General features: G+C 37.8%; 1 protein-coding gene across 2 annotated transcripts in view; it reads right to left on the reverse strand.

Moving 5' to 3' along the window:
- LOC139101230 (protein eva-1) overlaps window positions 1-25,614 on the reverse strand; it is a 143,181-nt gene that overhangs the window by 71,373 nt on the left and 46,194 nt on the right. The window lies entirely within an intron of this gene.

Here is a 25,614-nt window from a genome sequence, read left to right on the forward strand (position 1 = left end):
AGCGATCGAATCTAATATTTTAATTTCAGCGCTCCGCAAAAATTTTCAGAGATATATATTTTTACACCGATAACTTTTCGACAAAATTTCTCAAATAAATTATTCAAAAATATACAAATAGGATTAATATATAAAAGCGCAGAAATATAAGAAGTGCAGGGCGGAAATTTGATAAAGTAGAACTTCCGTTTTTAATTAATCATTATACGTATGCACTAAAAAAAAATTTCCCCATATTTATATTATACATAGAACTTATACGTGCCGCAAAAAAATAATATGTCTACATAAATTTAAATCACACGCGTATAAAGAGATGAAACTTCACTAGTGAAACGTCCAATTTTTGTAGCGTCAAAGTTACAGAGAGAAATATAAAAAGAAGGGAGAAAAAAAAAGGGGAAAAAAAATGTAAGATATGTTATCATATTTGCACGAGCTCTTATTTACATATATTTTTCCAGTAGATAAAAGAGTATCTTTTTACGTGAGAAAAATGCACAGTCGTGACACTGAGAAGAGCTTCTGGTAGCTTGTAGAAATCTTTCTGCTCTATCTAGTACGAGGAGCGTAAGAATCGGGCGCGACCGACGTGGCGTTGACATTTTCGATTTGAAATAACATTCTCACGGCGAAACGCGGCTTTCTGAGTATTACGATGCACAGTATTTCTCGGTGACAAAAAGAAACGATTCCCGCGAAGAGAGAGAGTCCGCTGCAGAAGGCACTTCCCGTCCACTTACAAAGAGAAATACGCCTCGACGTAAGAGCGTCGCTTTACTCTCTGGTCGGTACAAGACTGTAAAAAGGTTTGTACTTTTTGACGCGTTCTGAGGGAACCTCTGTAAGCCGTACCCGGGGTTCTTTCAATTCACTTAGTATGCGTTTTTCTAATACCTCTCTTAGCGACGATCAATATGCGATCAATTATTTGACGTGAATAAAAAGGCTTTTAAAAGCTTCTCATGGTAGACGAAAATAAAAATGAACCCCCTCGAGCTTATCAATGACTCGATGTACTTGGGCGTTTTTGTATCGTATAAGCTCATTAAAATGTGCGCGGGCATGACGCGCGCAAATTCTCGCGGATGTTTGCTCCGCCCGCGCTATTTTCGCTCCTCGCGGTATGTAAAAACCGTCTTAACGAAGCCTTTGCAGAGTCATTAATAATGATTTTGAGGTACCAAGCCTGAGATAATATTATCACAAGTGTAAGACACTCGACCTCAAGTACGGTACGTTCGTGAAATAAGACGAAAATTTTCTTTTTTTTTCTTTTTTCCAAATTAATGTCAAAACGTATAATGAATTCTTCGCAAGACAAAAAGACGCAAGTCGCACGTAATAATTTTGTATTAACTCCATAATTTAATATTTCCTCAATAACGATCGGTCTATCAAACGCATATTGCTCATACATTATACAGTATTTCAATTTATTATGCATCTAATGAACCAAAACCATTGTTACTTGGATGTTAATATGTATGACTTCATCGTGCGCTTAGAATACAAATTAATGCATCGTTTAATAATAAATAACACTTACAATGACTTGAGGTAATGCATCACGGGGAGAGTAATGTATTTAAAGAAATTCTCTTTAAAAGCCGGGCACTTGTAAGGTTTCACCGGGATAAATCGTTAGCCAGTAGATTAACAAACGTTACTTAAATGGGAGTTACCGCCACAAACTACGTAATAACCTGTTCGAGTAACACCAGTTAATTCCCATTAAATCGAGTTTGCGCACCGAAAATCCTGAATGGTTTACCGTTTCGAAGACAAAGTGTAAAAAAAAAAAAAAAAGAAATCAAGCCCGTTGAAAAGCCGAGTCCACCTCTGACTTAGTACTTTGAGCCAGTGCTATCGTTAATCGCGACTATTCTTTCGCGCATCTTCAATAGCACCAGTTTATGCTTACGGGGTGAGCTTGCAATTCATTGTAGGTCAAAGTCGAATTGTTTCGAATCGCGTGTGTACGTACATAGTTAGTTTTCCTGCCGCACCCGAGACAAAGTGCCGGGTCCGATTGTTAAAGCGAGAGACTACCGGTCGTTCTCATGGAAACTACATACGTACAGCGTCCGCTGTATTTACGACGAAATGGCTTCGTATGCCGTCTATTCGAGTCGCCCCCTCCCCACCTCCTCCACCCACCCACCTCCTCTGGTACATTAAAAGCTCAAACTCTGCAACGTAGAATGAAAAGAAAAGGGAAGTCAAAGTGACGAAAAGTGGAGAAAATCAACGTGGAGCACAAAGTCGGACATCTCGCGATAACAAACTCGTGAAAATTTACATAGCTGATAGAATGGAAAATTTATGTTACGCGGAGATGCAGAAACCAATTGCGTTTTCAATCGTGCTTGCGCTTTTTTTTTCTCTCTCTCTCTTGCTCTGTATAAGTATATATACATATATATATATCCTGCAAATACCTGTCGTTTTTAGAGTATTAGTGCATCATTTTATATTCAATTCTAGGTGCTTTTAATTTTTCGTTTTATTCATTTTTTTTTTCTTTTTTCTTTTTTCTTTTACAACTCTTCTTTGATCCGCTTAATATATTGTGTACTAATCATTAAAAGTGCTGTAACGTAAAAACGAAAAGCACACGCTAGAGAATGAAATATCAATAGAGTTAAAGTAAGGATATTCGACATTACGTTCTATTTAATCCACCCTTAAGACCGTAATTTTTCAAAGTACTGCGAGTTAGATAAAAATGGCTAATCACGTCATTCTCTCTCTTTTCTGAACAATTGCAGTAATTCTAATTACGCGCGATCCATCAGGTTCTCCGTCGGACCAACTAACTGTAATAGTTTGCATGGTCGGTGGAGATCGTAACCAACCCTCGCAAACGGAAATGGGGATGTTGAAAAACTGCAAACTCAGATCGCGGAGGGTAAACGGAAAAGGTTATTTTTCTCCGGCACGCGCGATTACTTTCGCGAAAACACGACCATCGCGTTTTCGTGCATTTTACGCATTGATCTACTTCTTGGCACATTAGTACCAAAAATCCTTATTATTACGGTAGATAGTACAAAGTTAAATTTTTAATCAGAAGTAAAAGAATAATTGATTAATATTTTATTATCACATCAACGAGCCGTGTTGCGTACGTACCATTAATTTTCAATAATTTATATAACATATTTCTCCTAATAAAATCTTCCACTTATTTAATTGTATGAGAAAGGCAAATAGAAATTAAAAAATTATCACTTATTTATATTACTCATTTTTGTATTTTATAAAATATAATATCGTTGTAATAAACAAGTGAAAATAAAATATTCATTAAATAATGAGTAATAGCAGGTGACGTCCTAAAAATTTAGCCTTCGTTGCCCGGCCTTAAGTGTTTTCCACACTGAAACCGTGATTTTGGTATTAATCTGGCTTAAGCAATATTATGCGATCACGTTAATCAAACTTCTAACGCGGCGACGTGAAACGTTTACTATACTTAGTTTACTTTAGTTTACCGTTGATCGAAGGGGGCCCTAAAATATTCATGCGACGGCGCATCGAGCAACCACGACACTAAAATGTCGAGAGAACTCAAAATGGTAAAAGCTTTGATCAGGCTTATGTAGTACACTGCAGAAAGCTTTTAGAAATTAGCAAATCCCTTTTGAAGCTTTATCTTTGAGAAGAGTTCACAAAAGACTTTAAGTGCGCTACGAAAATTACTAACAAAGTGCCGAAAACAGATATTTGGCTTGAAATTTAAATAACAAATCCTGAATGATAATTACATCTCTTCAATACATTTCCGCGATAAATCTCATTTTCATTTTAAATTATTTACGACAAAAAATGGCAATAAAAATCGAATAAACCCGCGAAAGAAAATAAAAGAATAAACGTGTAATCTCGTTATCGAATTGTTTTATCAACAAACCAGAAAAGGAAGAAAAAAAAGAAAAAAGAAAAAAGAAAAAAAAAAATTACATTGATAACGGTTGCCGCAAGAAATGTCATCGTCGTGATTTGATCGCGGATACGTGACATAAGAATAGAGAACGAACAACTCGCGATTTTACGATGGTCGTCGATTTTCTGGCGGGTCGCCCGGCTAAGCTTCCGGATTGGCGGCCGCATGCGCTTCGACTTAATGGCAGCAAACCAACCTCGAAGCCCCTCGCATCCGGAACCGGCGCGCGGAAATTTCTCGCGAAGCCTCGAGAAAACGATCCCGCGGATCGCTATCGGCCGTACGATTATTACGCCACTCGGAATTTTCGGGGCGCGGTCGTCTCGGCTGGCCGCGTTCAACCTGAATCTTTCCGCCATCTCCTCCCCCCGATTTCTGCACGTGAGAATAGATCGGCGAAGTGCTCGATCTCCCGTACCGGTAGAAACTGGAATTATCCGCCCGCACTTGAATTTCGGATCGATCGCGCGGAAGAATCGATCGTTTTGCGCCGTGCACGAACAATTTACGATTTCACCTCGCGCCGTGAAATCGCGCATAGAACGTGGATCGACTCGCGAACGAAGAGGGCGGACAACACCCGAGCGTTTTTCACCGCGAACCCCTGTAAAGTAAAATCGAATTTTTGGGCAAAGCTCGGCCGGCAATTTCTCACGGCGATATAAATATCGATTATGCGACGACATTATAGGATGTCGCGTATACCAAAATCCGCGCCGACCAAAATATTGCAAACAGTTTAATGCCTTCCCTTACAACGTCGTAACAACGTTAAGAATTATAATAATTATTGCACATTTCGCACATATAAAGTTGACGTGATTAACTGCGTTTGTTTAGCCGTACATATTTCATTCCCCATGCAAAATGCAAACAATCGAATTCGTGTACAAACATAATTACCTTACTCCAACACAAAGCATAATGAAAAGCATACAGTTATGCACTTTGTGTCTCAGGGTACGGCCGCTTATTTTTATGTTCTCCGCGGAGTACATCGTTTACGACCGGGCCAAACAACTTGCTGCGACGGTTGCTGCGACGTTGAATCGTTAATATTTAATGCACAGATATAATCGCGTTTTAAACTTTCCCCGAGATCTCATCGGCGTAAATTAACGTCGCAGCACGTCGGTGACGAGTCGCGCCAAATATTATATCCGAGTTAAATATGCGTTCTCGGCTTTATGCCTTAGATGCTTGATGCGCGCTCGTCAAGGAAGGAATAACTCTCAACGCGAGGTACTAAGTAACTAGATTGTCTATATCTTGTACTTTCCGTTAAAACGGACGTAAGGCGCCGTTAGCCTGCGAGGTTGTGCGAAGACGCGTAGGGTGGTTCTACTAAAGCGTTTTATGAAGGATTGTATCGGGGTGACGTTAACGCGCGCGGCGGACAGAATAGTCGATAGCACATCTCAACGCTTGTCTTTGCGGAGAAATTTAAGAATTTGAACGCGGACGCAACGACAAAGGAGGGCTGCTGCGTTTCACGAAACGCTGAAACGTCGAGGTATTGAAATAAAAATACGGAAATGACGTACGTGCAGGCGCAAAGTCTATATTTCCGCGTTTCAGTAAAATAAAATGAAATAACTAAAAGCGATTTTTGTATTTCCGATATACAATATTACGTCGCCGTGTTGAATTATTAAACTATGCGTCATTCCTTCGGCTTACGAGGAAGAAACGCCACACTGACAAAAGCTCGAGTCGTATATTTAACAAGTATTTGCTAAGTGTAATAAAGCGAATGAAGAAGTTCGAGAACAAACAAAAAGTGGTGTCTGAATGGAGAAAACTCCTTCTTGAGTTGCGAGCCGAGTATATACATAAATTCATGTTCTACCTCCCGTTTTTTTTTTTTTTCTTTTCTTTTTGTCGGTAATTTCGGAGGTAAGAAATTATAGCCTTCGACTTCTATCACCGCCTGCACGCGTCACTTAGTAACTGACCTCGTTACTTAGCCGTTTATACGACAAGTCAATAAACTTTTATATATATATAAAAAAAAGAAATAATTCTTTGCATCGTGTTTCGCATAAAAAAAAATTTGTTTAGATGTGCAAAACGAAAGACGCAGTACAAAACGATATATTCCCCACTACGTGACGTACGTACGAATAAATCTCATTGCCGTCATTTAATCTCGAGAGCAGAAAAACGTCCGGTTTTAATTTATTCGATGGTTTAATTATATCTATCAAAAAAAGGGACATAAATAACAATTTAATGTCGCTCGGTATCGCGCGAGCTAATTTTAGATTCCATCGAATCGTTTGATAAAATCTATCGTGTGTACCGTTACGTATCGCGGTCGCAAATATATTTACAATTTTTTCTTTTTACTGTTCAAACCGGATAGTTATTTATCATTAATTACGCGACGTAAAGATTACTATTGAAAAATTTTACTAAAAGCGTAAAGGAAAATAAAAACTGGTCGAGATTATTTGATGTTCTAAATGGAGGTAATTTCGGGCGGTAACGGAAGCCGATAGTACCTGCGAAACTCGCCATTTTCCGAAGTCTCCTAAGACAGCGGTACCCTTAATTAACAAACATAATAGCTTAATTTGGTCTACAGCCCTTAATGCCTTATCAAGCGAGGATACTGGTACTGATTAAACAGATTCCAACGTTCGCGCTGCTATGAGACGAAGGAAATTAATTTCTACCGCACCTGTTCGAGGTGTCTGATATGCCGAAAAAGAGAGAAAGAGAGAGAAAGAGAGAGAGAGAGAAAAAGAGAATTATTTCACAGTTTAACGAAATAACGCTTGGCAAATCATTGTTTAATAATATTGCAATAAAACTTTTGCAATTGGACTACTAAAGCGTACAGCATAAGAAGATTCAAATAGCAAATATGTATTATTAACATGTTTGTGTAATATTATCCATTCAATTTTAATTAATAACTCGTTGGAAATTAAAAATACGTGATTTATTAAGCGCGTGCACCAAACCTCGCTAGGTTAATTTTTCTGTTTTATACGTAAAACATTATGAAAGTTATTCAAGTTACTTGAGCGTAAAAGAAGCTGCATATTTACGAGAAGAATGATGACGCTCGTTTATCTCGGTGACGTTAGTGGACGTTAAATAAATTTCGAGGCAGTCGTCCGCGTCGCTACAGTGAAGGGTGGACATGAATTACATCTGTTTTAGGATTCTGGTCCTCGAAAAAGACCTTAGGAAGGACATTAAAAAAAAAAAAGAGAAAGAAAAAAAAGAAAAAAAAGACGCGGCGGAAACAAAAAGAAAAGCCCAACGAAAGGCTCGCTCGTTGCAGAGATTTAATTAAATTGTTTCAAAGGTGGCGTGTTTAAGCGTACCTCCGTATGATCTTTCGAACTGATTAATTAACTTCCTGGATCAACGGAGCTCGCGGTTCTCTGATCTCTGCTATTAAGAACATAAAAGGATATAATGATTCATGATCCTCTCCGTTGGCTCTTACGCGATCGTAAATGATAAGCCGCAGCACCCTTCCGGGACACTTAATTACGTGCCCATCCGAGAACTTTACGTGACTCGCTTACTAAGTGGCTACCAATTCAAATGCAATTTAAAGCAGATCGTATAATTCTTCATCGAACTTTCAATTAAATTTTAATTTAACTTAATACAAGTAATTTATACGACATTACTTGTCACAACTTTCATAAATTTTCAATCCTAGCGCGGCGTTGCAAAAAAATGTCGTTTAATATATAAAATATTTCGGCAATCGGAGTACGACATTGCAAAGTATTAATAAAAATTATACCATGATTAATTCAATAGATAATACTTTAAATAATAATAAATATAATTTTCACGTTAAGTGCTTTTACACTTTAGCGAGAAAGAAAAATGCGGCTCCATTACGACATATTGTTTCATTCATGCAAAGTTCATTTAGCCTCAAATGCTTTTCCCGTACAATACGAGTATAAAATACCGGCGATTAATTAATATAAATTATTCGTTAAAGAATGTGATCGTAATTTGATTGATTAAGCCGCGTATCGAGTTTACCGTTGAATATTCCGTAATAATTGAAATTCCCCATTTGGCCCGTGATTTTTTATACACCGCCGAGCGATTTCGTGCTCCACGCATGTTTCAAACTCCGCTGCGGTAAAGGCATGCTTAACCCATAACCTACGATCGCATTTACGAGATTAAACGACTCTTGCAAGATAATCTCATTCCCGTGAATGCCGCGTGTCTGGGTCAAGAGGCACCAGAGGACGCGTCTTGTATAACGTAGTTGAAGATTTTCACGTGTCGTAAATCGCTTTAGCAAACACCGACGTTCTCTTTGGCGTTTATACATTAATGAAATTATACTTTATAATTAAAGTAACATTTGGACGGATCAATAACAGAATAGAACCCGAGGCTTCTTTACGCCGTTGTCGGGGGGAGGGTGGGGAGAAGGAAGGCTTTAATTATTATCTATAGATAAGAGATTTCTTGTGTAACAATCCATTACATCGGATGTTAAAGAGTAAATTCTCGTCTCCAACCTTAATCGTTTTCCCATGTTACCGCGCGACATTACTCCGGAACAAATCGCGGCTACTTTCGTAAAGAGCGAGACTTCATGGAACAGAAATAACTCTCTGCTAGTTAAAAATTCCACTACTCTCCCACCGTGTACTTTCCCCCTCTCCGCGCGTGGCTGCCGAACCGCATACGAACGAGGCAAAAGGAAGAAATAAATGCAAAAAGATTGAAGAATATGATCGTAAGTCATCGTACCGATCAGACCTTGGATCTTTTCCAGATGGCCGGGGAGACACATACGCCCCGGTAAGGAGAATAATAATACGATAAGCGAAACGAGAGTCGCGCAGGGACGATTTTTCATCGTGAGATTAAATAGATTATGTGTCTCGGTGTCACGCGTCTCCGGGAATTTATGTGCTCGGCGATCGCGATGGCCGGCGATCGGCGATGTAGCTGCGCCGCCGCTGTCAGTCAGCGCACCCCCTCGCTCAGCGTTCCCATTACTGTACGTCGGGATGCTTAGTCTACGACAATGGAAGCCAATATATCTGGCGCCAAGATCAGCGCTTATCTTCCGAGTTTATCCGGAGAAAAACTGATTTAATTTTGTTCCGCGATTTCGCAAACTCGGGGAAAATCCCTTCCCGGTACAAAATAGAAAACCTATAAAGGTGTACATTTTTCAGAACGCAAAAAAGAAGAAAAACGCATATAAAGTATCGCAATTTACAACAAGTCTCTCATTTATCTTGTTTTATTAAAGAAAAAAAAATAAATAAATAAATAAAAAAGTTAACAAGATCATTGCCCGTCGTTGAGAGCCGTGATTCTTCAGTCGAACTTGAAGATAAAATATACCAACGGCACGTATAAATTAACGAAGGTGCGAACGGATGTAATCTCTCGAATATATCCGCTAAAATGGCAGAGGGGAATTAACGCTTTAATGGCATTATACATATCGAAAGCGATCTCGTGAAATCGGTCGGTATAATATGGAGATTCTTGCTCCCGCTAAATGTTCTCAGGCGACTGACGTCGAGAGTTCCTCCGACGGGTGCGGGCTCGTAGCTCTCAAAGGAAACGATAATCGCGGGTCTACGTCGTCATATTGTTCGTTCAAGACTGCGCTTGTCTAATTATTATCAGTTCCGGGACACGTGGGCTTATCCAGAAACTCCGGGAGCACACGCAACGTGTAAGTTCACGCGAGATCTATGCGCGCCGTTGCTCCTACCCTCAAAGGTATGCAGTAGTCACGCGCACTCGTCGTCCCTCGCGGTCGTTTCACCCAAACCCCGGCTGTTCGCGTCATCCGCTCTCTATAGCGCCCCGAGACCGGCTCCTCCGTCAGGACATCTCTCGTATCATGCCGCACCACGTATAATATGCGGCTGTATGCATGGCACCGTGTCATACGGCGCACGTCTGATCCCTCTCCGGCGCGAATTACCGCCTCACCGTCGCCAAGGAATTGCTAGCAAATTTGTCGTGCCGGCTTTATCAAATAAACCCGCGGATATATATGATTATTTCTTCGCAAAACGCGTCACGTACCTCGCCCCGCTTGCGCGTCCTCTGCTTCCTTCCTCCGCCCCGTTAAAACATTAATTCGTTCTTAAACATCGTCAATTTATTCATCCGTGCCGACAAACCCGTTTCGCTATCTCGAGATGCCTAAAGACGGCGGTATCAAGAGATGACGCCACCAATTTCTGCCACGTAATACTGATGTATAGTAAGGACATAACGTATGAGAGTAATTTTCCGCCGGGGGATGAAAATCCTCTGGGGAGCATTGTCCTGAAAACACAATTTTGTCCCTACTTTAGAGAAGGAAGCGCCGGCGCTCACGTACCACTCGCAAGATAGATGCTCACCGAAGATGCTCAAAAACTTGTTTTCATTCCCTTTTGAGATGAAAATCACTTAGGATAAACTTGTCACTTAATAATGTACATTTACTAATAAACTTTATAACTTCGGTAACTGCAATTTATAATCCTAGTTATCACGCAGGCGTATCTATAAACCTGTACGAACCTATGTCTAGTATAAATTGTCTCGCGAGCACATCTTGCAATTTGCATTTGTAAATTGTACGCGTACCTTCCCATATTATATAAAATTTCTTTAGCACGTAAATAGCTCTGGCAAGATATAGCGAGTTTATTAATATCCGAAGTGATGTCCACGACCGGGTCAGTCGAAGTGTCTCCTCGGGGAATGCTTCCACTATTTAACGGAATAAAGATTTATTTTAGATTCAGATCACGTTATTCCTGACGAGATAATACGATCGCTGTATTCTCAAACGCGTTTCGGCATAATTAACAACTCCGTGACATTTAAAAAGAAAGAAAGAAAAAACAAAACTGTCAGAATATCCTTCAATCAGTGTCCTGTCGAAACCTCGAATATTTTCGCGCAAACAATGATCGAGAGTGCGATTATAATATTTCGACGACCTAATTTATTTTCACAATAGATATTTCAAGATGCGGAGGCGTTCCATCGATCAGCCGTGTTTTTTTTTTTTAGTAATTATAATAATCGTAATTAGAAAAAATATATTTAAAATATTTCTTAACAAGTTTCATCTGTCCAAAACTAGCGGCGCTTGTTATTGTTAAACGTACAAAGCCAGAAATAGAAAAAGTAAATTAATTGTAACATTAAATATAATTGTTGTTGCAAAAGATTCATGATTTTCCGCGCGATGCGCAATTGAGAAATTAGTAACACTTGATCTCCCCGAGCTCAAAAATTGAAATCCGGAAATCCGAGTGCCGTTCGCGGTAGTGTGGGGATACAATTTCACGTGCCAGAGTTTACTCAGTGGATGTACCGTTATCGAAACTACGCTCGATAAAAATTTGCGTCGATTGCGCAACCGGCTGACTTCGCGCGTGCCCATAAAACTCTCGTTATAGATAACATTTACATTCATGATCGGAAAATTCTATAAACCGTATCGCGTAATGGAAATTGCAGCGGATTACGCTCGTTCGCCTCGCTAAAAATGTAATAGATGGTACGTTTTTTTGATTTTTCACGCGAGCTCTAGGAATACCGAAAGTAGAATAAACTGCGCAAATTACCGTCAACTCGAAAACGATCAGTAAGCTGCGATGTATTTAGGGTTTGTTACAATTAAAAAAAAAAAAGAAAAAAAAGAAGAAAAAAAAGAAAGAGAAAAGTAGAACTATGATCAAGGAAGATAATATCTACTAACACGTACTTGTTTCTAACTTTATTGCTTTTCCGCAAACAATATTCTATTCACGTACAATATGCCGCCTGCTACAAATGCCTTTGCATTGCGCAGCGTGTATCGTTAATTAATTTCAGATCTGTGAAACCTATAAGAATAAATTATTATTGGGGTTTCGAGCGCGACGCAGATCTCCGTTTGACCTCAACGGAACTATTTTGCAATTTCTAATTAGTCAATAAAATTAATCCAATTAATCAATCGTTGCCTTACAATTTCAAGTACTACGAGTTCTTAATTTTTATTTTTTAAAAATATAATTAAATTTTACCGCCATCGTGAAGTACATAAATAAATCACGTTCCACAATTATGTTTTTCAGCAAGTGTATTTTTTATTCACGTTGATTGGTAAGAAAATTGAGAGTCCTTAACTTGAAGAATTTTCGTTAAATCCAAAGCTTCTGAACCAAGGTGGTACATTGAGAGAGAAAGAATCTAGGTTAGATTATTTAAAAAAAAAAAAAGGAAAGAAAAAAAAAAGATAGTACGGGAAATTCTCTCGAGAGTTTATTCTCGTCAGTAAAGTAATTATTTCGCACAAATCAATACGTGCCGTATTTCTCGACAATGGAAACCTGACGAGAAGAAAAATAGAAATAAAAATGTAATTGACCCAAATAAAAGTATAAAGATTATTTCGCTATAATTGCATAAGTTCGGATAACAATATTTAAAATACACCAATGGAATTTCGATCTCGCAGATATGTACTGTTACCTCGAAATAGCTTTAGGATAACAAGACGAGCACGACTACCAAATGAGCCAGAAGGCGAGGATGTTTTTGCACGACTACGCGCAACCAGTAGTGGATTAAGAATCTTCGGGTTTTATCGTAAAAAAAATTTCTTTCAATATAGTACAGTTTAAAAATAATTATGCTATTAATTTTTCAATATTTTTAAATATTTATATAAATTTCTACGCGTTTTATTTCAGTATTAAAAAATTATTTTGTTTAATTAAATCTCCAAGCATCCAGTAATCACTGATAATAAAAAGTATTTTTCTTTGAAGGAAAATGCTTCGGGTTATAAAAATTAGAAAAAATTGTTTTGATCACGTATTATAAATAAAATAATAAGACGTAATCAAATTCAATAAAAAAAAAAGAAATAAGAAAAATAAAATTATATAGTATAGTTTAATAAAATATTTAAGAAAATGTGCCAGAAGAAAAATGTTGCGCTCGAAAATAAAAACAGTAATAGATATAACAATCCCAAAAATAAGTCATGCATCCAGACAAATAGTATCATAAAGCCACTATGTTATTGATCACGGTGGAATTACTTTGAAGTTTAATTCATCGTACAAAGACTCGAGATAGTCCGCTTACTGTCTCTATAATACGATACTGAGTGCAGTACGCCGAAGATTATTTCTGTACGACTAAAAACGACTTCGAAGAGTGTAACAGAAGATAGACAGTAAAAGAGCAGACTCGAGAGAGATGGCACGAGGGAATGCAGAGAAGAACACTGTGCAACGCCACGCTGGAACGTCGAAGATGCGAAGTACCAGGTGGTACGTTGCTCCTTTTCCTCCTGCTCTTTGATTTTTACTCGTTTCTAGTTAGAGTGGAACGAAGAGAGGATTTTCCATGCTTGGCGTTCGGTTCCACCTTTGATTTCTTAAGGTATTCCTCGTAATATAGGTTAGCCTAGCTGATACGACGTCAAGAAGACGCGATTGAAATTTTTACAAAAAAAAAAAAAAAGAAAAGTAATTTCTTCAAATAAAATTAAAACGATTGACGGGTTAACGTTGCCGATAAAATTGCGCGTTCGACCTCGCGTAATATTGCGCATAAAATAATATTTGTGGACTCGTGAATATTTTTTTTCTCATATACATATATGGGTAACGTTCGAAAGCTAAGTTGCATAATTTTTAACCGAATTATGTAAATATGTATTTGTTATTTCATAATTATCTTCAAAGGTTTTCATTACAATCTTTTTTATAAAATTATTATTTTTTTGTACGCTGCGTTGTAATACGCGGTAATAACACTAATTTCGAGGTCTTTACTCGTTGAAACAAATTAATTAAAAATTGTTTCTATGTATAATAAACAGCATAAAATTTGAAACACATTTTACTCTTATTACATAGTACAAAAACGCGAGATACATCATATTTGGCTGGTAAATATTTTAGTTTTATTAAAATACTTCAACTTCACGGTACGTTTAATGTCATGCAAGTACTGCAGCTCATACTCCAAGTACTATTTTAATTTTACAAAAGTGCTGCGTGGATTGTTTATTAAGTATTTACGTTTCATGAAGCATAATGTGCTTTTTAATCATTTTATAAATCAGCGAGATGCTTCGCGAGCATAAAAATTAAAAGAAAAAAAAAGAAGAAAAAAAAATGCGTACGTCTTAAAAACGCAATAATTAGAATATAATTAACGATCCTACAAAACCAACAATTATCGTAAGTGTGACAAAATTATTTTAACGATGCGAATACTTGATTTTAATTGCTTTTACAAAATTATATATAAATCAATAAAATTTATTATCTTTTAATAACACATCCCGTATAATTTCACAAGATGCACGTGATGTAATACTTATTTTATGCATTTAAATTAATTTTTAATTAATGACCGTAAGAGATAAGGACATTTTCACAATGGATATTTTATTAACTTCATAGCTTGCGTCATTCTTGTGTTCATAAATACTGCACATGTATCGAAAGTAGGATACGACCTGATTAGAGGAAGGTAACGTAGCATGCTCGTATGTTATCGTGCGTGTAAGCCAATTAAAATAAAAAAAGAAATAGTAATATAAAAACCTTTACATTTTAATTATAAAAAAAAAATATATATACATATATATATAACGTGAAAAAGGAGAGAAAGCGAGAGAAAGAAATTGCATTACCTTTGAATTAAACTTTTTTAAATATTTAACTTCAAGTTGTTTAAGATGACATATTTTTGGTAGTTCTTTCTCTTTCTCAAAAATATCGGCGGGCAATTTCGGCGCGATTTATCGAGATAACTTTTACAAGAACAATTTTGAAAAATAAATTCGTATTCGACGTAGGACCCCGTGCGCGCGTACGTCGAATAATCTTCCGTCTAATAATAACTTCCGGCGCCGTCCGATGATATGGGTTTTCTGATCACAGCGCGAAAGTATTTTTCTTCCTTGAGAGAAAGAACTTAATCATGTCGGGCCGTGCGAGAACAGTGTATGAAACTGCCAGAGTGCTTTCGGGATGCTGGCCGTGCGGCAAATAATTTTCAGAATAATAAAGAGTTACAGCGACACTCTAATGTAACTTTCCAGATGATAATACGTGAGATAGTTCTTTCCGTAAGAGTGGCGAACCCTTCATGCAAACGCGTAATAAAAATTAAGTGATTTCAAAATTGCATATTTATATGATACATTTTTATGTATCCATCTCAAATAAAGTTGAACGAATAGGACAAATAGGAATTTTATTTAAATAAATTCATCAAACTTTACAAGGAAAAAAGAAATGAAATAAAAAAAGGAAATAATAAATAACATCACTAGAGATCTCAATTTTTAATATTTCGTATCACTTTCCATATTTCAGACGATAACTTACAATTTATGTTAATTTTACAGACGCACTTTTTAATGCTTCTCATTACCCAAGCAATTTATCGATTTTCCATATCGCCTCTCGTTTGATAACGAAAAATTGAATTTGCAACTAACTAAGCTCGTTTGGCTTCCTTTATCCTAGGTTAATTGGATTTGGATGGTTTCACTTTTGTTTTATTTGTAGCAAATACGAATTGTAGGAGTAATGTGCTCGGGTCTCATTAAGTTCAATCGAATCTACATTCAAAAAAATGTCAAGAAAAAAAAAAAAAAAAAAAAAGTTTGAATAATACATAAAGAATTAATATAAATGCAATTTCACATGATTAATGCCAATAAGCAATTGACAATTTGATCTTGCGTAATCAATTTTTTTATCGATATAAATTTATTTCGGTAAAACCTTTTAAAAAATAAAAAAATGTTTTCGATATCGTATCACGTATTAAGAGATCGATTGGTAGTCGCGTTACCTATGAACTCACGTGCATCAGCCGCGATAGAAAACCACAGGATAAGATTAATACGGTCCCACTATAAGTTTCCGACTTGCGACTCACAACGCGAGATAATCCGAGCGTCCCGATTTCGGTCCAGATCTCTCCCCCGTTTCCTTTTCTTTGGTTCTCGCAAGGAAAAGTTTCTTTCGACCGAATTCGATAAAATAAATCGCTATTGACGTGTTCAGTGCGATCGGTGAGAAGGAAACAAATTTTTGAACAATGCACTATCTCCAATGTAGACATATAAATTGTACATACATATGTACACACGATTTATTCTAAATGTATAAGCACCATTAAAACGAAGCGCGAAAGCAATTGAAATAATTGCAGCCGCGTTAATGTAATGGTACAATATCGTACAATTCACAATATGTAGATAATACGATCAAGACTTTTTAATAATTGCGTATCGATTAAATGAATAATTAGTTTCTTTTAATAATTATTAAATTTATTAAAAAATAATCTACAATGTTCCAATTATCCAAAACGATTATTTTACACGGTTAGAAGATTTTTTTTTCTTTTCTTTTTCATATCTTATATCTAAATATTTTCTCCTTAGATTACTCATGGAAATCAATAAAGTTTCTCGGTCATGTATGTCTTTCCTTCAATTTGACCACAACGGTATGTAATTAGCGGCACATAGTAGGATAAATTTTGCATATAACTAACATAAAGGAAATTCACGGCGCGATATTCAACATATTGAGTGCGAAATACGAGCGGTATATTTATCGGAGAATTTATCGCCGCTCCGCGGGTGGGGAAGTGCGGTGATCGGAGCCCGCGCAAAAGTTATTGCACCACGAAAGTCATCGATGTGCATCAACGGTGATATCCGCTGATTTATAACGACTGCAAAATGTAGTTTTTCGGCAACGGCCGAAATAGGTTACACTGCGAATAATGCCGCTTCGCGAATGATATCGGGTAGGAAACAAATAAACTGTAGCGACGCGCATTTGCAAATTATGGAAGCCGCGGCGCGCCGCGCACAGGGCCATGCTTCATTAATCCCGGTTGTCAACAATTTCACGATCTATTAGCCCACGTCAGGTAGACCTTTCTATCTAAACTAGGTACTACTGTACCCGCGAGCTCACTTTTCACGTTCCATTATTCATTAATGACTTATAGAGACGCGTATCGAAAACGTAATAATATTGGCCAACACGTTAGACAACAACATTTACATGAAATGTGGCCCAGCTAACCTGTCACCATTACATTTTTTTGTCAACAGTCGTGTCAACGTAATCGCTGTTACGTCACGTGGTAAAAATCTCACGTTTGATAACTCGCACGTTTTCCGACGATCAAGCACGTTAATCTGGATAACGATATAAAATACTTTACTAATTAGCACATTACGTAAACTGCGTTAAGCTTTTAACACATCAAGTGTGTACAACAAATTTGATAATTGGTTTCTGTTTTACATGTCTTGGTGAAAAAGAAATTTTTTATGAACTGCGGCGAATAAATTAGAAAAATGTACTTAATGTCGTAATAGACAGATCAATTTAGATCAGAAATTTTATGTGTCGGTAAGCAAATATTATTTCGCCATTCGCTGACGTCGGCATTATGAGGATTCTAATGGCGGGTATAAAAACATCGCGGTAAGCATGTAATATAGTAGTCGGTAAGAACGAAAGAATTTGATAAATGGGAAATATAATCCCGGCGCATACCGTGGAACGAAGAGTACGTCCGTGAGAGTTACGTTTGAACACAATAAATTCATCAACGATAGCTTCCTCGGCTTCGTGACTTTGCGAATAACAAGAAGGAACGTAAAAGGAGCAACCTTTATTCGTATTTCGAGTGAAAAAGTATTTTAAGCATCGGCATCATCCTCCGTAACTAAGTATGAACATTTACGGTTATGTTAATGCTAAAATATTCCGAAAACTTTGCAAAAATTACACATCGAAACAACGGATGAACGTGAGACGTGCAATTTTTCCTCAACTTCCTCCGAGAACTTTCGACCGTATATATATTATATTTGCAGCGTCGTTAAAATTTAAAATTAAAATTGATGAGATAAAAAATAAAAAGTAGTTGTAAAAAATGAGATTATAGATTGTTGACAAGGGCCACGTCGTTAATCTCCCAGCTGATGTTTGCGATTGTTAAAAAAAAAAAAAAAAGAATCGTCTGTTCGCAAATTTAACGATGCATTCTTAATCGCGTTTGCCTGGGCAACAAAAATTTATCCCAACGAGACAAAGCTTTTTTTTTTTTCTTTTTTTTTGCACGTGCTTGCACCTGCGAGTAGACGCGTGAATAAAAACGACCTACGATTCTACCTTTTTGTATCATTTGTGAATTGTCATCCGGGTGACACGTGACACCAATACAAATTTAATTGGCGCCGCAAAGGAAAAAAAGCTGGTCCGCGGGCTTGCGGGGAAAAACGCGGGCGATTTACATTGGGGAGAAGACCGAAACGTATGTACGAAGCGCACGGGAAAAGATACTCGGCGCGAATAATGCAACGCGTTGAAAACAATAGCGGCCAGAAACGAATCTTTCCCACCTGACCGACGGATAATTGGAAAAGCCAGGAAACCGCGGAGACGCCGCTCGTATCATCGCGAACCGACCGAACATATGTTGCAAACGTTCGTCGGAAACAATTCTCGTTCCGCTCACGAATATCTCCGCGAAAATTCTACCTCCCCCCTTCCCAACATTGTTCTAACATTAATATTTTCATATTTCAATCACGTACCGATATTCTTTCTCTTCATTTACTTTATTTATTATTTTATTAAACTTTTATTTCATTAAGCCAAATTTTATCCAATTTGCGGGGTTACGTAACTACTTTAATTACAGCGAAAGAATTACGTAGATATTCGTGTAAAATAACCGGATAATTTGTTTTCCCTTTCTACCTCCGGCTTGATAAAAATTGAATTTCTCCTCTAAAATTCGGTCGGATGTTTCAATACGCAATTTTATCAAAATTACATTTCTTTCTTGTTCCTTCACGGGGGAGGAGAAGAGAAGTAAATTAATACAGAAATAAATTTGTTGACAAAAATAGATTAACGTCGAGGAATTTATTGCTTTTTAACGCAGCGGAGTAATTGTGTAATCTTTCGGTTATCCCTATGTAAAGCTGAATTTACAAAAGCTCGGTATTTAAATTCCGGATTATATGAAATAACGATGTGCTTGGGCGCGCGAGTCGTTCCACCGGAAGTAGGAAACGATCGACCATAAATACCCATTGGCCATCGGCAACGTGTCGGTCCCATCGACTGGATTCGGACGTATCGATAATCGAACGTGAAAGCCACGTGATGACAAATGCGTTTATCAGAGACGGCTGCTGCGCGCCGCAGCCCCGGCAATACTGTAAATAATTCCCAAGCCGTGATTCCAGCCACGTATATGGCTCTACGTATGTTACGGCATTACCGATTCGAAGACTAAGGAAATTAGTGCGCTGTTCAAACCGCTGGATTTCCCCTCAGACGTGATAATTAATGCGTAGGGAATCAATACGTTGTCACGCGCCTTATCGAGATTCTCCAAGAACACGCCGGAGAATATGGAACAGCAGGCGGTGTAATGCAACGTGTACATGCCGTGTGTACGAGCGTATGGAATATTAGGCACTATTTACGAGACCCGTAATTATTAAGGACCCTCGTTCGACGAGCGATACCTTCAAAGAAGTATATCATTGTTCACTTTTACGAATTCTTATCGCGTTAATAACAAGAGAGAGAATAACAAGGGAAGAATCATAATTTTCCCATTTAATTACTACGAATCAATTGCACAAATTTAATAACCCCCTTCGTAATTAATTTTACGTATTTTGCGTTTCCCGTGTGTAAATAAATTTCGTCAGGTTAAAAGCCAATGATTTAACTCCTTAAAAATATCCCGTCGAGTATCGCGTGCGTATCCATCCGATCGGCGCGCGATCGATTTCTTAATTCCACAATTCTGTGGAGCAGATCGGCAACGAGGTGCTGCCGGGATCTTACATGGAAATGAAATTTTATGCCGCCATAAGTCCATCGCGATGGAACTCGATTCGAATCTCGTATCGGCGCGTAAATTTCATTCCTATCGAATTCCGCGCATAGCCGGCAAATCGGCTCCGGAGCGACCGTATCCCAAAATAGCTGCACGGGCTTCTTAAACATTTTTTTTTTCGCATAGATATTGCGAGAGCGGGAACGAGAACAGTAGATCTTATATAAGCTTTCCTGAAGCTTCATGTGATTTATATTTGCATAATTTAAAATTTATTTTCGCATAAAATGCGCAAACAGAAAGAAGGGAATCTCGATTCGTAATCATTAAACGAAATCTTACTTCAAGTTCATCAAGTAATACTTTATCGAGCAGATATCAAGACTGGCGAATTTAAGTCTTTTTTTTTTTTTTTTTTTAAGCGCAAATAAATCGACAGAATCGTCATTGAATAAAAAACTGATTAAATATATTTCAATTTTAATTTTAATTCAATATATTAGACTAGCACGCGGGAATATAATAGTATACGAATTGAATTTTCGAAATGATATCACGTCGAACGTAAATTTGAATCAGACCGAGAGTATCATTCGACGCGTCCATAATACTCCGTATATCACTTTATCCTCGCGACGTAGATAAATGTATCCCAAGTTACATAAGTACGATACATTTTATTCAAAGTGGACAGTTTTAACAATAAAATTGAATCTTCTCATTGTGTACTCGAATGCTCCTCTTGCTCGTAACAAATCGTACTTAAAAATCGATTATCCACAAGGGACAATGTCCTTTGTGTAAAGAAAAAAAAAAGAAAATCATACACACAAACCAAAAAAAAAAACAAGAACAAAAAAAACTTGGAGAGCAATGCGCTAGGGGATGGAGGAAAAGTAAAGGTAAAACGGACGGGCTCATCACGAGATGTAATCTTTCGTAATTAATTGCTATGCGCTCTCGCGCCTTGCGGTTTAACTGACGTAGAAAGAGAGGAGAGCGCGAGGAAGGTAGGAGTGGCCATGTCTGAGTGCCTAAATCCGCTTAATTATCTGGCGTTCTCATTTGATTCCTGCTGGCTTTCTCTTTGTACTTCCAGCCAGCAGGGGGAAACGCCAAAGGGGGCCATTTCGGTCTCCGACGTATATACGAACGGCGGAGATAGACGCGAGCGTAAATGCGACGATTTGTCTCGCTCCTGAAACTTATGAAACGATCTAGCTTTTAGGAAGATTTTGCGATGCTTCTTCCTAGGAACTTGGTGCGGTAAGGATGTTTCTTGTTTCCGGATAAAGCTGCGAGGCATTACGGATATGAAGAAATGGATGATCCGTCCTATTTATTAACTCTAACCTTTCGTAATAGAGAAAGAGAGCGGATAGAGTTCTGACGTCGATAAATTATTTATACCATCCACAAGAGTAATTTGAAAAGTAAAGATATATTATTGTACATCCGATTTTCTTTTTTTTTTTTTAGTTTTTTTTTACGATGTGTCAACAGTACAGAGATATTTCAAGTTAGCTGAATATTTTTGTGTATTTGCACGCGACCTACATTTCAACCAATACGTCTCTTCATTTATTCGAATATGTGTAAAAAATTTATAGAGCGCTCTGTACAGTACGTTCTTTCAGATACAAATTCTTTTACGAATCTGGTATCGAACTTTCTGTCCAAGTACTTTTTACGCTATAAGTAATTAAAAAAAAAAAAAAAAGAGAGAGAGGAGGGGATTTATTAAATCGATAAACAAGATCGTATATTCCGTATTTAATTTCACACGCAATTTTAGTCAAAAATATTTTATTAATATCAAATATTAAAACGTTGTGGAAAAATATAAAATTGTATAACAGGATAAAATTGAAATTAAAAATAAAGTTTTTAAAACAATTTAAATAGAGAAGATCAACGGAGGGATTGATCGAGACATTACTCAATAAAAGAAAAATCTCAAAACGTATAAACTTTCAAGCAACACTGCCTAAATGAAAGCACATAGCGACTACATTTTTTTTTTCTCTTTTTTCCTGACAATATTAAATAATAACCGCGTGACAGGGAACGGCGATCTACTATCGAGGACTTATTCAACCAGTACGTCAAATATACACGTCAACATGACGCATACACGATGCGTTATTTCGTTTACACGGTTGAAAAGTGAGAACACGGTTATTAATGATCGGAAGCATACAGTCGTGCGCAAAAAAAAAAAAAGAAAGAAAAAAAAAGAAAAAAAAAATCAAGCGTTTAGCGGTGAAAAATATTCAACAATAATTTACTGCGAGCCTTTGACTTTCAACTGACGACAGACTCACGAAAGGGCTTGCATTAATACTCGCGCAATGCACGCTACGTAGAACAATTGCTGGCGATGCGCCCGAGAGAAACGCCGCAAAAATTTCAAATATCACTTATGCAATCGTACTTCCCGATTCTTTCTTTCGTCTTCGAAATACACGCTCTCTTCAATAACCCAGACAGAACGTTACCGGGGAAACCTATAGAACATCGACGTTGGACAGGGATAAAACATCAAAAGTGAATCGTGACGGCGCACGGATCCGTCATTTCGTAGCAATTCCTCAAAGAACAGCCTTCATTTCTTCATAGCTATCCTTCGTTCTCCTCTTTCCCAATTTTTACACGAGCCGCGAGGTTTGCCTTCCAAACTACGTCGAATGTACGCGAACGTCATCGTAACGCGGCGATCGAACCAAACTTCATTTCCGGAACTTTATCAAAAGACCCGAGAGTGAAATTACTTATTTCAAGGGATTAGAATTATTCGAGCGCATAAGCGAGTGTCGTGTCAGCGCCAACAGCAGTCGTGACACATTACAGTAGTTAAATATGTTATAAAATCTGCGTAACTTTCACGCTAATGTTTGAGTTAATTGTTAATTAACCGATAAGCAAATAGCGGTGACTGTAAAATATTAACTTGAAACAACAATGGAAAACTCGATGAGAGAAACTAGCCGGAACACGCGTATAATTAGTCAATTAAATTTCTAACAAGAATTTGAGATTACTCGTACGAGCGGGCGGCTGCGGCGCATATAAATGGTAGGGAATCCATCAACCCCGCTCGACACCGATAAATAAAATCCGACTGCACTATCTGCATTCGATACGCATGAAAATAGTTTATTGATCGCGAGCGTGCTTGCCCATTTCGACAAACACGGCCAAACATCAGAGAGACTCTCTTTTTTTCTTTTTTTTTTTCACGGGGGATGCGAGTCATCCAGAATTTTGATGCCGCCCGAGGGTACAGGTGCATGGTAACAGCGAGAAACACGCGCGCTACAGCGCGATATATGCGGTCAGGAGAAAAGGGGTACGGGTGTTGCGAGAATAGCAGCGGGCGAAAATAGACAACGCGCGCGGTGAAATGCCGAAAGGCGAGGAATAGCTGCGGTCCAGAGCGCTGACAAAGCTCGAGAGCTCGGGGGAGCCTTGCGGACGATCAACCGCGGACGATATTCATGTCTCGCCAAAAAGAAGACCGAGGATACGTCGGGAAGAGGAGGAGAGTCTTACCGCGGCATCTCATTAATCGGGGAGGAGAACCCCAGACGCCCGGAATGTTTTCACGGCAGATTTCACCGCGTGCGATGCGATATCTGCATTACAAATAGTTCATTGATACACCCTGACGAATATTCGCTACGTAAAAGGGGAAAAAAGCGATATTGCGATCAACGGCCCTGTTGTGTACGTTATGCAATAGATGCAATTTGTCGTCAACAACTCGCATCTCTTCAACGTGAAAACGCGCGCGGTATAATTGGGTTTTTTTTTCCCTCCCCTCCCTCCCCCTCTCATATCCGCTGATCAAAAGTTTTGTTTACGTGAACGTAATACCAATTAATTCGTGTTAGCCGACTTTTATGTGTTCATTACAGATGCGTATACATCTTTTTGTTCTACCGAAAGAACACGTGTGTTGAATAAAAATTGTCCGAAGCTAGCGACAGTCGTAACTATGTCTTTGCGACGGGATTATGATGAGTTTTCGTAGCGCAACAATGATTAAACGTCGCGTATTGCGTTCCACAACGCATTCATAATTTAATTACGTTTCAGAGAGATTTGATTGTGACGTTCACGCAGTCAAGTATTTGGCTCTTGAGTTTCAACTATGATTCCTGATATTACGAGGGAAAAATTATTTATAAAAAAAAAGACTTTTTTTTTAATGTCTGTAAAAGTTATAATAAAAAACAGCAAAAATCTACAAAGCTGTTAAAATGTAATTAAAAATAAATTACTGCGTTCTGCTTGTTACTTGTTACAATAACTAAATGACAAAATGCATAATTATTAATTATAAATTACAATTGTATTATTTAACATTATTTCAACTAGAGACATAAAAAAAAAATTTTCTAAAAAAAGAAAAAAAACGACTAATAAGATTGTGAGAAAATGTCTCGTTTATAAAAGTTATTCTAAACGTAAGCATTAATAGAATGTTTCATTGGAGGTGAAACATTACGAATTGACATAAATGAAACGTGATCCTTGTATCGACGTTCCTATTATTTCGTTTGAAATCCTAGATATTCATCGCGCATCGCAATGAAGATGGACGTGTCAGATATTCGTGGAACATAATCGATAAGCGCGAATCGTCTCCCCCTCCTCGACAAATCAACGTCGACGACAGATCATTTTCGGATATCGCATTGTGGCTTGTTTTTGCTTGTTCAACAAACTCTTGGCATGTAATTATAGCGCACCACTTTGTTCCCCCTTTTATTTCGCAAAATTTTATTAATAAAATTCATTAAATCATACGCACTCGACGTAACAAATTAATATAAATAAAGACGATTATCCGTTGAATTAATTCAGCGGTTATATCAATGAATGAATTAATAGAAATCAAGCATTTAATTTTCGCTCAAGCATTAAGTCTTTAATAATTTTAATATCAAATCGACTTATCCTTACGTTCAAATTTTGATAATAACGATAAGTATGCATATATCAGACGTGAGAGGAGTTAATCAATTTAACGATATTTTAACCGGCCGCTAGATTTACGCACTACAATGACTCGCAAAAGACATAATGAGCGAAAACAATAATATTAGATAGCCCTGTCGATCAGCCGTCAGAAATCGCTAGTCTCGTCCCTCGGTTAACTCTAACAGCGTGCAAGCAACCTACACGCATCCGGAAATTTCAATCGAAACTCCATCAGTATCGATCGTACAGTTACCAGCAACATTCTCTGTTTGGCTAGTCGACGTAGTCCCGTTATAGGATCCGAAAGATGGGATATCAAAGGCAGAGAAAATGAGACAGGAAAGTGGAGAAAAAAGGGAACGGTAGAGGTCATTCCGCGATGTGTCGAGGATACAGAGTAAGAGAAAGAGAAAAAGAGAGTTCGATACCCTCTAAAATAATAAAGATTCCCAACAGAGCTTGTCCCCAAGTAATCACATAAATATTTGCGCCCGTCGGCAAATAGGCCATGCCCCCTTTCCAAAGAAAAATCAACGATCAATTTCTAAGCTTTCGTTCCGTAACCCACCACGGACCACGGGTCACGCATATGATTTATAAAAATGTCCAAAATGGACTTGCGCTTTTGTAACGTGGAAAACGCAACAGAAACGAAAAAAATTCAAAGTATTCTTAATATGATGAAATTTTTATCCATCACACCGCAAACAACCACCGTCGAGTTTTCGAGCTTGCTCTTTTGCGAAATTTATTTCATCAAGCAGAATAAAAATACGTCTATTGTT

Source organism: Cardiocondyla obscurior, linkage group LG03 (assembly GCF_019399895.1).
Source record: "Cardiocondyla obscurior isolate alpha-2009 linkage group LG03, Cobs3.1, whole genome shotgun sequence".
NCBI lineage: Eukaryota > Metazoa > Arthropoda > Insecta > Hymenoptera > Formicidae > Cardiocondyla > Cardiocondyla obscurior.